General features: G+C 33.5%; 1 long non-coding RNA gene across 1 annotated transcript; it reads left to right on the top strand.

The window, feature by feature from the left end:
- The first annotated feature begins 3,184 nt into the window (after nt 1-3,184).
- LOC135135691 (uncharacterized) lies at nt 3,185-3,699 on the top strand. The gene is made up of 3 exons (XR_010281624.1): nt 3,185-3,415; nt 3,472-3,559; nt 3,619-3,699. It is a non-coding gene; the product is annotated as an uncharacterized LOC135135691 (long non-coding RNA).
- Nucleotides 3,700-6,892: the final 3,193 nt, after the last annotated feature.

Genomic DNA, 6,892 nt, shown 5'->3' on the forward strand with positions numbered 1-6,892 from the left:
AAATTATTTGAAATTAAATGTAAATTGTTGTACGCGCCGCTGGACTGTTTTGTGACCTACATACTTACTACAATGAATGGAACAGAGCGAGTCGAATTAAGAACCAAAAAAGTTACTTTATCAGGCACTTTTTTAATCGCAACGTGAAAAACACGAAAAGGGCCAGTTAGCATCGAGCGCTCGGTGAAATCGGTTTATGGTGGAGTTTTCCCATGCAGATTGTGTCGAAATGGTAATTGGTGTGCGTGAACATTTGCATTAGTGGTACAGCAACTCCGAGATCATGGTACCTTCAACTTCAAATTCACGATTGTGGCCGTGATAGGACAGAAAGAAGAAGTTGGATTTTCAAAGCTTGTAGTGCATCCTACATTAAAAGAATACGGCCACATCCATATACCATGTTGACAAAGTACAGGGTTTGGAGCCCGCTGATTGTCCACGTTGTGTAACTCACTTTTTGTCCGATGGAACTCCACATACTCGTCAACAAGTACGATTTCAAGAGACGGTTTTCGATAAATGTGTATCAGTCGGATGAAACAGTTCGTTTGTGGAAATCAACAGTGTCCAGAAATTATCGAAGAACTTCAACAAGTGAAAGTGGCAGCCGCTACTCCGGTGTTTTTTTACCTATCAACAAACCTCTTGCGACGCTTTGAGGCCTGTATTGCCAGTCAAGGACAACATTTTCAACATTTCTTGTAAAAAGGTAGTAGAATTCTAAGTGGCTCTTATTTCTGTTCCAATAAACAATGTAAAATCGTTGTGACAAGGACCAAACATCCGTCAGAATCAAAACTACCAAAAAACTTTCACACTGACCTTTAACGATGAATGAGTAAATGAATGAACGAATGATAAGCAGCAAAAAGTCGGTTTTACTTTTAATTGAAACTGAAAGTGTTTAGGTCGTTTTTATTCGAACGTTTTTCCAACTCTGTTTACAAGGTGGCTCAGTGCCTTCGTATCGAGGGTGGTTCATGGGGGTTTTGCCCCATTCGATTTTTAATTTGTTTTTTTTATATTTCGGCTCTACTAGGGTGGGGGATGCCGTGGTTAAAATATTTGCACTTATTTCGCAGTCACCCTGTATAAGCATTTACTTATTGTATCTACAAAAGCAGTAACATTTGAAATATGTTCTTAGGCGTATATTAATAAAAGCAAGCGTTTACTTATGGCGATCAGTAGGTATGTACTTACAAATTTACAGGGGCGGCTGCTGCGGGGGGGCACAAGGGCACGTGTCCCCCCAAAATTACAACGTCTATAAAGACACTGGACATAGCAAAATAGTAATTTTCAATATTTAAAAAAGTATCCGGAGATTTGTGTTATAATTATCAAAACTAATTTTTTTATCTCGCTCCACTTGTATAAAATGTATCAAAACTTACATCCACTTACATCTAAAGATGTGTCTTAGATATATGATATGTTATTTCTGACGAAAAGCTGATAAAAGCCGGGATCAGAGACCGAATCACAGCTGATTTAGACGTTTTCTTTACACCGCTGCCGCCTAATTCACCTGGACTGGGGTCCTGTTCCGACAGTGCTCGACAGGATAGAGTTACTATCGCGGGTTTTAGTTTTCAATCTGCGCGAACACGTATGATAAATATTCTTGGATAATCTTTTCGTTAATACAGACATTCGGAAACAACTACACACCGCTTATATTAATAATATTCGGGCACATAACGCAAGCGTCGACAAAAATCGCCATATATTACGCCGATTGATAATGTCGTGCATAAAATTTTGTGGAGTGTTTGAATTTGCGTTACATGGACATAATGAAAGTAGGGAATCACAAAATCCAGGTATATTTCAAGGTCTGATTGATTTTATGGCTGAATTGGACTCTGCTTTATCAAATGATTTGCAAGAAGCAACGGTTTTTAAAGGAACGCCTAAAACTGTCTAAAATGAACTTTTATAAATGCCATGAACGTAAAATTTTGACCGAAGGCAAAAATGAATGTGGAGAAATCGTTTTTTATTTTTCTTGAATGTATTTTTGTATTTATTTCCGTCACACAATTTCGTCTATTAATTGGTAATAACACTAATAACATAAGAATTGTTTTATGTCATATTTAATTCATCAATCAAATTGTGTTCCCCCATTTCAAAAGGTCACGAGCCGCCACTACAAATTTATCCTTCTAATCAAAGAGTCTATGGTATTAACAACTGCAAATCATCATTAAAACATGTTTGTTGGACTTTGGGCGCCAAAAACATAATATACAGGGGTTTTATAAATGGTTCTAAGGGCGTAGTTGACCATGGATTTCAAAAATCCCGCTTCGCTGAAATTATGCCTCGTCCGCAATGGGACATTTTTAACTGAGAGTGGGTGCATTCTGTAACCGCTTGTAAGCAGGGATATCTGACCTAATATCCTGATTTGCAAATTCAAGAAACATCGGCAGAGGCTCACATTAGAGGAGATGTAATCAACAGATTTGTTCAAACCGGCAATCTCAACTAAGAAGATTTCTTCTCCCTTCAGTATCTGAGGAAGTTGTTGTGAATTTGAGATGACACGATCAGCATGCACAAACATTTTTGACAAGATTGTTTCAGCAATCAGGCGTTCTTATTGCAATATGAAATTAAACAATGGGTCCAGAGCATTGACGAAAGGATGATACAGAACATTTTTGAAATTAAAAAGAGAGTGAATATGTGCCTTTAACAAAATGGTCCACATTCTCAACATTTACTGTGACGTTTTAACTACAATATCGATGTACTTCTTTCAATCTGGGCTCTTCTGAAGCCGTAAGTACTCTAGCAATATTTTTCCCCGCTAATGGGCATGTGTTAGTTCGCCATCTCTGCGTCAACTAGAGCCTCTTCGAACTACAAATCTGTAGCCTCTGGGCCTCTTCGAGCACTCATTTACAAAAACGCCGTAGCATCCCCCCAACATGCCAACATTTTCAACAGTTGTTGCAGTAATTAAATTACTTAATTACTCTTTCAAGTTTACGTTGTATCCTTTAAATAAAATCTCGTAAAAGTAATTTTTAGAAATAATTCTCTCATAACTAATCCGTATCATTGCAAAAGATCAAGAGGTACTCGAAGCAAGCCCTGACAAATTTATTAGGGGCGCTAGCGTAGTCTATCTCCGAGTTAAAGTCCCTAGATAACCAAAGTACCGCAATTGAATGTTTCAATGTGTTAGAGAGAGAACGTGTATTTCGGACACAATATGGCGACCGACAAACGTCAATGTTAATTGTCAAACGCCGTTTGTGTTTTTTGCAAAGTTGTTTGTGTTTTTTGTAAAGTTGTTTGTGTTTTTTTGTTGTGTTTTATGACTTTTATTTTAAAATGCCAAGTTGTTGTGTTCCTTTGTGTGGAAATAAAAGCCGATTGTTTCGTCTTCCAACAGGTAGGTTACAACTGAGTTTTCAATTGAGTTTTCTCAACTAATTTAAATTGTTGCAGGTGTTAGTAATAGGGCTAGACTAGAAGAGAGATGTGGGAGAATTTAATAGGCCGGGACGATTTGAACGACAACTCCAGAGTTTGCGAAGTAATTTGTTTAAAGCTTGAATATGTAATTGCACAATGTTAAATGCTATTTACTTTTAGTTACAACAATTTGAAGCAAAGCGAGCAGATGGAAGGAAACTATTGCGGCCGAAATTTTGTTAATAAACTGATATTGCAAGGTTTCTCATCTATATTTTTTACTCACCCCTTATGTTTATCAATAGCATTTAAGTGCATTGAACAAATAACGCTTAAACATAAATAAATGTTTATTTGAAAAAAATCTACATTTACGCTTTGTACGCAAGTATCGAGTCCGTTAATTTTTATTTATTTATTTTGAATTTGGCGCGGACACAATATGGCGCCCAATTGCGGTACTTTATCTATTTAGTGACTTTACTCCGAGTGGCTACGGTACGACCACAGCATAGATATCAATCAGTAGAGACAGCTCGTGTCGGCGCCTTTGTTCTTTCTGACCCGAATTTTAAGCCGTCATGGGTGGTCGTTGCCTAAACTATTCCTAGATGTCGCCACCCAATTTAAAAAGTATCACTTCATTTACAATTTCAAAAATTGATTCGTGTACGCAATTTATTGCAAACTGTCTAGTTTGCTCAAATCGTATAATCGTGAATCGCAATAAGAAAAAAGAAAAGTCGATATTTAATTTATAAACACGATAATTTGTTACAGTTTTTATTTTATTACTTATACAATTTGACAATTCGCACATTCTTTCCCCGAATACTTGAGGTTTAATTATCATTGTAAAAATAATGTAATAAATTCATCTAAAAAGAAAGAGGTTTATTTAAGAAAAAATAAATAAAATAAAAATTAAATTACAAAAAGGAAAAAAGTTAATGCTGCCAAATTATTTTTTTTCTATTAATTTTTTCACCTTTGGCATTTGTAAATTTAAAGCTAGCATTTACAAATTTTAGTGCATAAAATAATCTCATCCTAGCATACAAAACAAGCAAATAATCGTATGGAAAGTTTTGGCATGGATGAACAAATGTAGCTTGCTTATATAAATTTAAAAATTTTAACAAAGTAGTTGTTTGTAAAATTATATTTTCAAAATTTTCACTAAAATTTTGCTCTAATTCACAAATGTAAAAAAAGAAATTATCGTTTGGCATATATAATTTACCAAATAACTCGCAATTCTTCGTTTGGTAGGCCCTGAAATGTGAATATATGCTTGTGTAATTACTTTATACAAGAAGAAATATAAAAATAAGAACAGTACCTGTTAAATTGTTTAATAATTTCAAAAATTTTGCGAAAAAAACGCATTTTACCTAACAACTTAACCCGTAAGCGTAATATCATATAAAGTAAAATTTTTATTTAAAAAAAATTATTACAAAAAAAATACATATTTGTCGACTCGCATAAAGTGCAGGTAATTGGTATGGGTCGACGCAGGTAAGAATAATTAAGGAATTCATGAAACCGGAAGTCCATAGGGATTAAGCGACTGCTTATGGGTTAAGCAACGTCTCAAAATAAAACTCAAGATTGTGTAGGTCAAAAAATATATATATATATACATGATGAATAAAAAAATTGTTTATTGAGTGAAGGTCTGCTTATATAATTTTTTGTTACGTGTAGTTTGTTTCTTATTATTTTTATATTTAATTTTACCACAACAACGGAATCATATATAATAAATTTTTATTATTTATTTCATAACCACCGTTGTTGTTCGTTTGCGACGACTTTTTAAACAAAAAGTGTGTTATGTTTACTATCTTTTCCAAGAATTCCAAACACGAGGGAGAGAATAAATAAAAATTTTACTTTATATGATATTACGCTTACGGGTTAAGTTGTTTGGTAAAATGCGTTTTTTTCGTAAAATTTTTGAAATTATTAAACAATTTAACAGGTACTGTTCTTATTTTTATATTTCTTCTTGTATAAAGTAATTACACAAGCATATATTCACATTTCAGGGCCTACCAAACGAAGAATTGCGAGTTATTTGATAAATTATATATGCCAAACGATAATTTCTTTTTTTACATTTGTGAATTAGAGCAAAATTTTAGTGAAAATTTTGAAAATATAATTTTACAAACAACTACTTTGTTAAAATTTTTAAATTTATATAAGCAAGCTACATTTGTTCATCCATGCCAAAACTTTCCATACGATTATTTGCTTGCTTTGTATGCTAGGATGAGATTATTTTATGCACTAAAATTTGTAAATGCTAGCTTTAAATTTACAAATGCCAAAGGTGAAAAAATTAATAGAAAAAAAATAATTTGACAGCATTAACTTTTTTCCTTTTTGTAATTTAATTTTTATTTTATTTATTTTTTCTTAAATAAACCTCTTTCTTTTTAGATGAATTTATTACATTATTTTTACAATGATAATTAAACCTCAAGTATTCGGGGAAAGAATGTGCGAATTGTCAAATTGTATAAGTAATAAAATAAAAACTGTAACAAATTATCGTGTTTATAAATTAAATATCGACTTTTCTTTTTTCTTATTGCGATTCACGATTATACGATTTGAGCAAACTAGACAGTTTGCAATAAATTGCGTACACGAATCAATTTTTGAAATTGTAAATGAAGTGATACTTTTTAAATTGGATGGCGACATCTAGGAATAGTTTAGGCAACGACCACCCATGACGGCTTAAAATTCGGGTCAGAAAGAACAAAGGCGCCGACACGAGCTGTCTCTACTGATTGATATCTTTGCTGTGGTACGACCATGGACACTCGCGTAACCTCCTTTCCGGAATTGTCAAAATGACACTGCCAAAAGTGCCAAAGTCAAAGCAATCTTGGATTAAGCATTTCATTTTAAATTCATTTAGTATCAAGTGGTACAGGTTGTTAGTATTTTGGGTTGCGTAAAAATAATTTTCAGAAATAATTTTCTCGTGACTAACCCTGTATAATTGGTATATTAATAAACAGTAGTATATGCTTATGCTGATGATATTATAAGTAAATAATGCTAAATACATTTGTAAGCATTTACTTATAGCGATCAGTATGTACTTACAAATTTATCAGTCTACTCTTGGTCATGCTAATCAAAGGTTCTATGGTATTAACAACTGCAAATCATTAAAATAAGTTCGTTGGAGTTCGAGCGCCGAAAATATATAAACTGAGACGCGAAAATCCATCCGATCGAGAATTTATGTAAATATATTGATTTATCGCATCAAATATGGAATGGTTAGCGGAACATTTTCTGGGGGACAATGACGAAACTCTTGGTGGAGCATTACGTTCAGTGACCAAAATGAACTTTTTTTTGAGATGCATAGCTGATCCGGGTAAATATTTAAATATAACTACCATTAGCTTAGGACATCCCGAAT

This window comes from Zophobas morio, unplaced genomic scaffold (genome assembly GCF_036711695.1).
Source record: "Zophobas morio isolate AGI-343-1 ecotype UQ-CSIRO unplaced genomic scaffold, CSIRO_AGI_Zmor_V1 ptg000024l, whole genome shotgun sequence".
Lineage (NCBI taxonomy): Eukaryota > Metazoa > Arthropoda > Insecta > Coleoptera > Tenebrionidae > Zophobas > Zophobas morio.